At 39.8% G+C, this 11122-nt stretch overlaps 5 non-coding genes and 1 pseudogene across 5 annotated transcripts; 1 reads left to right on the forward strand and 5 right to left on the reverse strand.

Moving 5' to 3' along the window:
- Nucleotides 1-1083: 1083 nt before the first annotated feature.
- Nucleotides 1084-1157, reverse strand: trnan-auu (transfer RNA asparagine (anticodon AUU)). Its single transcript has one exon. It is a non-coding gene; the product is annotated as a tRNA-Asn (tRNA).
- A 1050-nt stretch (nt 1158-2207) lies between these two features.
- On the reverse strand, nt 2208-2279 carry trnaf-aaa (transfer RNA phenylalanine (anticodon AAA)). The gene has a single exon. It is a non-coding gene; the product is annotated as a tRNA-Phe (tRNA).
- Nucleotides 2280-5117: 2838 nt separating this feature from the next.
- trnal-uag (transfer RNA leucine (anticodon UAG)) lies at nt 5118-5199 on the reverse strand. The gene has a single exon. It is a non-coding gene; the product is annotated as a tRNA-Leu (tRNA).
- Nucleotides 5200-8783: 3584 nt separating this feature from the next.
- trnay-gua (transfer RNA tyrosine (anticodon GUA)) lies at nt 8784-8872 on the reverse strand. Its single transcript is given in 2 exon segments — nt 8784-8820; nt 8836-8872. It is a non-coding gene; the product is annotated as a tRNA-Tyr (tRNA).
- A 746-nt stretch (nt 8873-9618) lies between these two features.
- Nucleotides 9619-9924, forward strand: LOC148665160 (histone H4-like; annotated as a pseudogene).
- Nucleotides 9925-10230: 306 nt separating this feature from the next.
- On the reverse strand, nt 10231-10286 carry LOC148665161 (U7 small nuclear RNA). Its single transcript, XR_015939041.1, has one exon. It is a non-coding gene; the product is annotated as a U7 small nuclear RNA (small nuclear RNA).
- Between the last annotated feature and the right edge of the window lie 836 nt (nt 10287-11122).

The raw sequence follows: 11122 nt of genomic DNA on the forward strand, positions 1-11122 counted from the left end.
AACACTATGTACATTGGTAATTACAACACTTCAATGTTGCATTTCTGAGTTGTGACATTGTGAACATGGCATGTTAAAGTATATAGAAACTCTAGATCAGAACAGGCTAAATGCAATTCATAGTGATTTATCATTTTCTGACTTTCTAAATGAAAAAAAAAATCGGTGATTATGACACTTCGGTATGACATAAAATATGCTTCAATGATAGAATAAATAATCATGGAAAAAATACCCACAGTGGACATTCATAGTTGTGATTATAGGAATGTTAAATATCAGGTGAGTAGCTGCGTCAGCATGCGTAGGCTGCAAAGGAACAAGTAAAGGGTTATTCCATGCTGAAAAGAGAAGAAAGGAAACACGACGTGTTGGCCGTGGAGCCTTCTTCAGGTGTTAGAAAGACAGGGCAGTATGCACAGATAATTTTCTTTTTATCTTTGCTTACTGCAGTTTATCTTTGATGACAACATCAAAGACATTAAGGAATTCTTACGGCTAACAGCTCCACATCAACTTCCTTTTATAACTAACCTCATCAGATCTCTCAACTGCACTCTTCCAGTTTCTCACTTCAGAGAAGGATAAAAAACTCAATCATCCTCTACAGAGAAAAACCATCAACACCCCTACCACCTCCACCAATCCTAACCTTGTTGTTACTATACCCTCTGACCTTTCCCTTTCACCCCTTTGCATCCTCAGCTAACATATTTTAATATTACAACACAATTACAATAGATTGTACAGTATTTACAGTTTAAAATTAAGGTAAATATGTCCAAATATCAAAATCCAACTGCACAGTGCTAACAAAACAATGCTTGTCAAGTTCTCAAACAAATCTGCATTGTATTTTTAAAATATTTCAGCAGAGGATGTGACGGGAGTATAAATGACGATTCAACGATCATTTTTCTTGGGTGAATATGGTTTTCTGGGGAGTTGCGATGTTGGGCATTATTGGACATTTTTGACAAGTGTTGAACAGTCACATTTCCTACAAATATTAAAATGGCTATGGTTTAGCTGAGAAATCCAATCGACCTATGTGAAAACAATGTTTACATCACAGAAGAAACCCATCCCTGGGTGGACTTGAACCACCAACCTTTCGGTTAATAGCTAAACACGCTAACCGATTGCGCCACAGAGACTGACTGGTGGAGTCTCTTCTCGAATCAAAAAAAAAATCTCTTACCGTTTATTTTGCCAGCCGGTAATATTTCTTCTGCACTGATAACCAAGAACTGAATTTCATGTTTCGCAAGCTGTGTGAATTTCATCAAAAACAAGTTTTCCAGAAAGGAAATGAACACATGCATTTAACGAAATCAAGCCCTTTGTGAGTGCCCAAGATGGTACGTTCTGTACTACAAGATAGGAAGAAAGACACGGCTGGGATTTGAATCACAGTTCTTTTGTTCAATAAAGAGGCACTTTAACCAAATAAGCTACGGTGACAGGACCACCATCACCTTTTACAGCCTCTTGGACACACCGCTCTGAGACATCTGCGTTCAGAAAGCGCTGAACCTGCTCTCAGAGCAATTTGCCTCTTTTACATACAGTAGCAGCCCCGACACTGAGAAACGAAGAGAACTGGCTTTTATCTGGCATTTTTCATGTCCAATGCGTTTGACATCTCCCAAGGGCGACAAGGTTCTTCTGATTTTGGATCACAAGATTGTAGGTCCGACTTCTACCTGGCTCGTGTAAATTTTATTCAAGCTCCTCAGTAATAGATGTCTATTATGTAATGAACCGCACCTGAAAGCAAACATTGGGTCTGTTTCCTTTGTTTTCCAGCATGAAATAGCAAATTGTTACAAAAAGTACCTGCTAATGTCCAATAGCGTTTTTTTTTTTCAAATTACATTTTCAGGCTTCAGACACTTTTTAATAAAAAAAAATGTCCGGAAACTCCCTAACTTTCAGGTTTGCTTGAACCTGTATTAAAAGAAGTTATTTGAAACTTCCGGGATTCCATTCTCTGATGTAGCTGTCTCTAAAGACGGATGTGATGTTTCGCAGATGTGAACTGTGCCTTCTCTCTTGTGTTCAAGGGTATTCGCTGTGTGAGATCCTAACTGTATGTCCAGTAGGGCTCTATTTTGTTTAGATTATCTATGTGGTGTACAGATAGAACTCAACTGCATGGTGTGAATTCTGTGTTCAGGACGAGCAGAACCTGAAAAACTAAAAGTAGACCTCAACGTGATTTGAACACGCAGCCTTCTGATCTTTAGTCAGACACGCTACCTTTGCACCACAAGGTCACAACTTCCAGCTCATTTGAATTCCCCAAAGGAGACAAATCAGCTTCACAAAAAAAAGATTTTTTTTTCCTCCTGTGAGGAGCGCCGCTCTTCTGAAGAGAGTCTCTTCATCCCAGACCACATTTTATTCTTCCTGCGCAGCTGAAGTGCAGGTGTTGTTCTCAATAACAGATCCAGGAACACTGACTGTTTTTCTATTTTTTTTAATTAAGTACCCCATGGTGCAACGGTAGCACGTCTGACTCTAAATCTCCAAGTTCATTTTCAAAGTATATCAGAGTCAACTGATACTGATCAGGTTTTGCTGCTACTGAACCCGCAGTCTTCACCTTAAAGTTCAATTCCCCAAGCCTTCTGACCTTATATGTCCATCCCTTCTCGTCAAAACTCTTATTTTCACAGAGTACCCTACAGAAATCGCAGTATAGAATTAAAAACTCCAGTAGATCTCGGCCACTGTTGGTGATTTTCCTTTAAAAACAAATTAATCTCCTGAAATTTTAGTGTATCACTTTCACTGAGACCGAGGAGTGTTAAGCTGTACATGAGTCTTTGTGGCTCGGTTGTTAACAAAAAGGGTGGTGGTTTGAGCCCTCCCAGGGACGCTATGAGCCTTTTAATGTACACACCCGTCTCACTTTATCTCCACGGCTGGTCTCCACCACAATCAAATACAGAGCCCGCAGGGGGCAGTAAGCTCGCATATATAGCTCACTGTGTATATAATGAAGAAGCAGAGGTTAGTTTCTTATCTGCGCGTTACAGGGTCTTATGCAACTCGTACCAACAGCTGGGGTTTGATCCCTGCACGGGCTATTAGTTGAAAGGCCATTGTAAATGACATGTAAGAGATTTATAGATAGATACTTTATTGATCCCGTGAGGGAAATTAATCAAGCTTATCCAGCTGGCTTTTATGTTTCACACTAAATTGCGATCTTGAAACCAAAATAGTTAGAAATATGGAACACAACCGTTGTTCCCCAAGAAGGAAAGCTGTTTAACACTGATGTCACACCTTTTTATTTAACCCAGATTGTAAAGACAACTCTGCCCTATCAAAGGAAAATGTTGCACAAAAGTTGGAAAGCACACTCTGAATCCATCTGTACTGTATATTTGATTTCCGCGAACCGTTCAAGGCTGCTTGGTGCTTCGCAAGCAAGTCATTTCAGGGAAGAAACTCAGTTTAGAGAACTACTGGTGCATTTTCACTCATTGAATTTGATCTTTGTACTCTCTTTTCATTCTCAGCTATAATATTTTAAAATTACAGTTCGGATTTGTTGGAAAACTTCAGAGGCATTATTAAGTTAGGACTGTACAATTGTATTTTAATATCTTGTTATATTTACCTTCATTTTAATATGGATGTAACCATAAATGTTGTACTTTTTAAAACATTTTAACTGAGAACGCACGACGACTATTATACCTTGTGATACATGCAAGACATCTGTAAACGAAGATGTAATTACAGTCAAATTTGCAATTAAAAGAAAACCACAATTTGTATAATATTATTTCTCTATGTCGATGATCAGTTGAAGGATTTGAAGAAACTATATATTATTCCTTGATATCGATGATCAGTTGAAGGATTTGAAGAAAAAGCAGCAATAGCAGGTGATTTTGGTTTTGAACCCTTTTTTACACCTCAATAATTCATTTGTCCTCGAAAAAAGAAAAGACAGGCATGTTTTGAGTCTCATAATGATCATCTTCTCGATCCAATGAAACGTATAAATTTGATTCCTTCCGTAGTATTTTGAAGGATTCAGGCTCCTTCTCAGAGATCCTTGCTCGCCAAATAACTTTGCATCTGAGGAAGAGCACCACGGAAAAAACCCAACTCAACAAGAGAGCGCGTTGGTTGCTCTTGCTCTTAATGCAAGGAGCTGTTTTTTTTTCCTCGCAATAATAATTATTAACCAGAAACAGCAGCACAGGTAGGTCGCATTTGTGATTATGTCACTTCTCTGCTTCAGCAAGGTCAATAAAAGACTCTGAAAGTAGTAAAGCAAAACTGAACTCAAAATCATATTAGGAATTCTGAGCGATATCTCCATACAGGTAATCCAACAGAACGTTGAAATATTTGAGTATCATCTCTCTGTATATTGTGCTGCTTTTATCCCAGAGTAAAACTATTGGATTGAAGGAATGCTAACCGCTGGGTTAAAATGTATAGTTGTTATTTGGAGAAATCTGTAAACTCGTGATCTTATATGTTTTAAAAGACAGCACAGGAAAAAACAGTGCTGATTATTTTCCGGAGACGGAGCACTGATGACCTATCCGAGCTAATCGATAAAACCCACCCAGTGGATACTCTAGCAGAATGTCAAAGAACATTCACCTTTGTATCCAAAGAAACCACAGGAACAACATCAGGAAGCACAATCAATTCCCCTTTTAAATCTTTCCTGTAAGGTATGCTATGTGAATTCATGAAGTGAATCCTCTGATCTCTTTTGATCACGAACAAAGTACTTCTGATGGAGCGCTATGTTCAAAGATTTAATAAGCTTTACCCGTTCCAACGATTCGGCGTGAAGAATTAAAAGTTTCACAGACAAAAGCAGCTCACCACCACAGCCAATATTAAATGTACTTGCCGGTACACTATCATGTGCACTGCCTCAAAAGTGATCTCGGCAGACGTTGTTCCCTACATAAAGCTGAACGTGCCAAAGAGAATTTCTGTTGAGAAAACAAAATATTTTTTCTGCCTTGATGTTAAGCCTGTCTTTTAGAAAGTCTATCTCTAAACACCTCCCGCAGCCTAACAAAAAGCGCTTTTACTGATCGTATTGCAGGTCTTAAAACGTTAACATTTGGCAGCAGTGGGATTCGAACCCACGCCCCCAGAGAGACTGGAGCCTAAATCCAGCGCCTTAGACCGCTCAGCCACGCTACCTTCCTCCATGTCCATCTTCCTCACATTGCTGGCTTGGACTGGGGGGCTTCAGCTCTTGTCGTCGGATCTAATGATATCATGACATGTGGAAGTGACTGCACCTTCATCTTCCAAGATGCTTTCAATAGCACAAACGCTACTTTCACCGGCACAAACATAGCAATAACGAAGGAGGTGGGTTTCATCCTTTGTGCTGTTCGTAGGGGCGCAACTCTACAGTGATCTACTGAATTGAAGAGCAAAAATCAAAATCCTCTGCTGCTACTATTGCTTTTTTCATAGTTTCTTCAAATCCTTCATTTGAACGTAGATTTTGAAGGATATTGATGATAATACCACATAAATTGTGGTTTTCTTGTGATCGCCAATTTTATTCAAATACCAGCCTTTTTTACAGTTCGTGTTTCACAAGGTATAATAGCCCCCCTCGCATCCTCAGCTAACATATTTTAAAATTACAATAGATTATACAGCATGCATGTTTACATTTATATTAAAATTAAAGTAAATATACAAGAATACATACAGTGCTAACCCAATAATTCTTGTCAGGTTCTCCAACAAATCTGCGTTGTTATTTTAACATGTTTCAGCTGAGGGTGCAACAGGAGTATAAATGAATTTTCCCACCAGCCATTCAAAGACCAAATTCCATGAGTGAACATTATTTTCTCAGACGTTGCCGGCATTGGACTTTGCCGGTGGTATTGAATTATGTCCACAACTGTTGTAGTAGTTCCTTCTTGAAATTCGACACGTGCAAGGCTCTCGTAATATCATAGGTGTTAAAGTTCGCTGAGTCTATTCGAGTCATGGTGTGTATCCCTGCCTATCATTGGGAGACGGGTAGCTTTTTTACACTCAGATTCCAATCTTCAATGCTTTGTGGGAGAGATTACATAACTTTCATTTTCTCACATTTTCTGACGACTGTTCCAAAGGGGCACCCTGTCAATTCCGAAAACTTTTCAAAAATCTGCCTGCATGTTTGATTATTGTCATTTAATTTAGAAAAAGTTCAATATTGATCATAACTAAAGAAAATAATGATCACGAACAAAAAAGGGATAAAGATGCGAGTCGATCTTGAATCACAGCTGGGTGACACGGGCTTCTGTTCTGATATGGTTGTACGAGAAACAGGAGGAATCGCCAATCTCCTATAGAACATGAGTTGAATCAGGAGTGAGACATTTCCTATACTCGTGCATATGTCAATGCCTGACCTACATCGTAAAACTAACATTAAGTTGTCAGAGACATTCATTTATATACAAACAAGAGACAGACCAAGTAATAATTCTACATTAGTTCAGGTGGGTAAACCTGAACTAACTAACTAATAAACCTATTAATAATTCTACATTAACGTGTCCTACACTGTTCAGACTAATTGACATGGTCTGATTCAGAGCCTGTGCAGTTCGTGCTAATTACAACAAGGACAGTTCTGAACTCTCATCACCGAACTGAGCACAAGTTCAGCTGTTCTCCAGTTTTGTTACACATGGTTTTTCATTGCAATTGAGTTCAGAGCTGGAGCTGATCTCCAGACAGTACAGTGTTTTGGGTAAGTTGTCAAAATTCGCATGAGGCTGCAGACAACTTACCCAAAGTGTTTTCTATAGCTTTCAGGTGGAGTTCATTTATATAAAAGAATGTAAGTGGTATAAACGCAACAAGCCAGACGGCAGGCCAACCTATAATTTTCTGACGCGAGGCCTGACGCGTTATTCATTACGCCACTGACCCTGCTATTGCAGTACTAAAAAAAACACATTTTCTACATTTATGTCTGTTTAAAAATCACTCTAAAAAAGACAAAGGGTTTGGGTGTCGCGCTAAAAATCCGCTTCATATCGAATGCAAATAAAAACCGTTTTGTTCCAAGAAATCACAAATTTGTCTCATCTTTCATACTATACTTCTCTCTTGTATCAGTAAAGCATTTTGATTTAAACTGAACAATATATGAAAGGTTTCATCTATACATTTACACATAATAAGTATACGAATAAATACTCGGAAGAAGCCGCAGCTCAGGTACTAGAGAGATTTAAAATCGGATCGGAGGATTTAGAGCCCAGACTGCAAACCAACAGCTGACACAGGTCTTTTATAGAACCGTTTTGATTTCCTCTACTTTGTCCCCATGACGTCATTGTCCTGCTCGCAGCCGAGCCCGACACACGTCTGGTTTCTGTTGCTGGGCGCACACCCTGCGGTCCATGCGGGTCCTGATACCCCAGTACAATGACGGGGACACTAAACTGTAAACAGGTGCCGTCCTTCGGCTGAGACATTAAACCGAGGTCCTGAGTCTCTGTGATCATTCAGGAGAATGGTGGTGGTGGAGGGGAGTCCCCATTACCTGTAAAGCGCATTGAGTGGAGTATCCAGAACAGCGCTATATAAGTGTACGCAATAATGATGATGATGATGATTATTATTATTGTAATGTAAAATGCAATAAAAAATTAAAAAAATATCAAACTTTGATTCAAAATAGATTAATATAAAACTGATAAAGCTATTGCTTTTTTCAGGGCTATATCTACTTTTTTTAAAAAAAAGCGAAGTTTGTCGCGACTGAAAGTTAGAGAAGGTATACCAGCGGGTGCCTTCATATCGTGAGCGTCAGTCTCGCCAGTAGCTGCGAGAAGGTTAAAAGCGCACAAGTGATCTGTCTTTCGTCAAAGTAATTGCCGGAGCAGTAAGACTCAGAGCACCATCCAGCAGCTGTAGACGATGTTCGGAGAAGAGCTAATTCTGTTTTTAGCACAGGGAGTGAGAATGAGCTCAGTCCGGCTCCCAGCAGAATCCATCCTGGTTTGGTTACAGTGCGTCTGAGGCTCTTTGGATCGCAACGTAAAAAAAAACAATTGCTCACATCGTGTGACTTCCACGACAGGAAGGAAAGATATCACTTAAAAAAATCAGAACTGAAGATTTGGATCCTGGGCCTCAATTTGATCAAATTATTAAAATAATAATTATCAAAATATCAGATTGTGTTTCTGCAACAATTCGTGCACAGTAGGCCATTTTAATCTAAAACAGTCACAACGAGGGCTTTACACGCAGTCTGGGGTATTTTCCCCTTTTATATTTTTGCCACTTTATATCGAACCTGTTATACTCCCAGAAGTGCACAGTAGCTTGTACTTAATAAAAATGTACAATTCACCGCTGGTATAAACAGATGTGTGCCGTGTTTGCCTTTGTAAGCATTTGTTTAAAAAATAAGTTCACAATACGATAAAAACACAGAAAGCACAAACTTTATAATACAACGATACAAAATCAATACCAAATCATTATGCCAATTAAGTAACTATCCTTTGAAAACAGAGAACACCTTTATTTCTACAAAAAACTTGACATTTGTATGTATTTTTGAATTACAAAGCAGACAGTGTAGTCCCTTAATTCAAAGATCAGATCTTGGCAAAAAAAAGACAATCAGACGTGGGCTGAATTCGGAACAGGAGCCTTTGCTTAGTCGATTATTGACCTTTTGATCAATGTCTGAATAAAACAGAGTCGCTTTTTTAACTCTTTGATTAAATTACATGAAAAGCACCTTCCTTCGAGCCGGAATCAAACCAGCGACCTAAAGATTCCCTGTTGACTCCACTACAGTCCGCCGCTCTACCAACTGAGCTATCGAAGAGATGCAGTGGCATTGCTCTCTGGCACATACTGCCCAATGAAGTAAAATGTGAAATGGGTCATTTAAATCCCACTTCGACATCAAGTTTCCAACTCGTTTCCTTAGTCTCATTTACCTTGAATTTAAGCCACGAACCAGGATTCTACTGTATAAACTTCCAGGGATATTACAAAATGTTTGATGGGGCATCAATCATTCCAGGCGGAAATTGATTCCTTTTTTTTCTCGAGGGATCATATTAAACATTTCATTAGTATCGAGAGGAGGATCACCAGTAGACACAAAACAAACAGTTTCTTTCTGTCTTTATTAGAAAGTAGCGTTTGTGCTACATAATATTTTCGTGGAAATAAAGAAGTTGTAAATTTTAAAAATTTATATTTGAATCGAAATGTGGTTTTGAGTTAAATATTAGCGTGTTCATGTAATTAGTTTGTGTTTGTCATTACTATATATATTGCCATGTTACTAGAATTTGTAACTGAAGTTTACTAGTTGTTTTTTTTATGATGATTAGACATTTGAATACAATATTGTATATAATGTATAATTTGAACTACATATTGTTCAGGTGTGAATAATTGTATATTTTAAGAATACATTTCTAAAACAAATCATTGGCTTTATTTACTAGTTTCTACACCTATAAAAATCTTTCTTTGATGTATAATAGACATCAAAGAAAGATGTCTATTATACATCAAAGATGAGCAGTGTGTGTCGTGTTCACAGCTGATAACTAGAAGATGTCTGGAAGAGGCAAAGGCGGAAAGGGACTCGGGAAAGGAGGTGCTAAGCGTCACCGTAAGGTTCTCTGCGACAACATCCAGGGTATCACCAAGTCCGCAATCCGCAGCCTGGCTCGCCATTAGGGAGTGAAGCGGATCTCCAGGCTGAACTACGAGGAGACCCGCGGGGTGCTGAAGGTGTTCCTGGAGAACGTCACCTACACCGAGCATGCCAAGCACGCCAAGAGGAAGACCGTCACTGCCATGGACGTGGTGTACGCGCTGAAGCGCCAGGGCCGCACCCTGTACGGCTTCGGAGACTAAACAGGAGCGGAGCTTCACTACCGGACCCCGACGTATAAACCCAAGTGACACAGTGACATTTGTCACTGCTGAGGTTGCTTTATGGGTCTATTTTCTATACTGTGCTGATCAATTGGAAATCAAATGGCAAAAAAGACCCGTTCCCGCACCTAAGGTCAAATATTAGGAATCAAAACTGCTTGAGTGTATGGAAGCACACAGCTTTATCAAGATTTCAAAGTGCAAGATCTTTTTATTCATAAAAGACCCTATTTATGTTGTATGAGAAATATTAATATTAATACAGAATCCTTTTTCACCAAATAAATGGGGTTCCTGACTTCAGAAAGCCTTCTAGACAAATACTAAAAGAGCAAAAATTCAATTTGGTAAATGAAATGAAAACACATACCCTACCAAACCTTGAGTACAGGCCATTCAGGATGATAATACAAAACCATTTATAATTCAACAAATAAAACCTGTCAACTGGTAATCACCACTTATCATAAAAAATAAGTAGCAATACACAGTAGGGGACTCTTGGGTGCAAGTTAAATCCATGCAAGAAGGGGTTTAGTGTTATATTTCCAAATCAGATATGCAAATGAGAGATCTGGCCCAGCCAATCTCAAAGCTCCCATGGTATGGAATGGAGCTGCTCCCCTCTTCTAGTTATTCACACTGGAGTTAGGTCTCCTCCAGCTCCCTCGCCCCCCACTTTATGTTGTGCCGGATGAGAGTGTTCCTCGCCTTCCACAGTCCTTGTTTTGTGAGGGACAGTAGCAGCCCCCACAGGTCCTGTGTCCCCTTGTCCAGTCTGGTGGGTGCCAGCCCCCAGCAGAATGTACTGGTAACTGAGCACTGCATCCTTTCCCAGGAGTTGCATAATGTTGTCCATTCTGCCCCACACCACCTTGGCGAAGAGGCAGCTCCAGAACACATGCTCCTGAGTCTCCTCGACAAAACACGTGTCCCGGGGGCAATGCGGATTCCTGGTTAGCGAGTGTCTGTAGAGGACCTCTCTGGTAGCCAGTCTCTTGTGCACAGCCATCCAGTTGAGGTCCTTCAGTTGGTTGTCAAGTTCTTTGGGCTGTGTCCTTTCCCAGACTTGTCTGGGAACCTGCAGCCTTTCGTCAGCGACCAAATGCCCCCTCACCTCTTTGTACAGGGCTCTGTGGTTGGCCTCCTGCTCCACTTGACAGCGTGGGTGTAGAAC

Source organism: Lepisosteus platostomus, chromosome 5, assembly GCF_059453375.1.
Source record: "Lepisosteus platostomus isolate fLepPlt1 chromosome 5, fLepPlt1.hap1, whole genome shotgun sequence".
Classification (NCBI taxonomy): domain Eukaryota; kingdom Metazoa; phylum Chordata; class Actinopteri; order Semionotiformes; family Lepisosteidae; genus Lepisosteus; species Lepisosteus platostomus.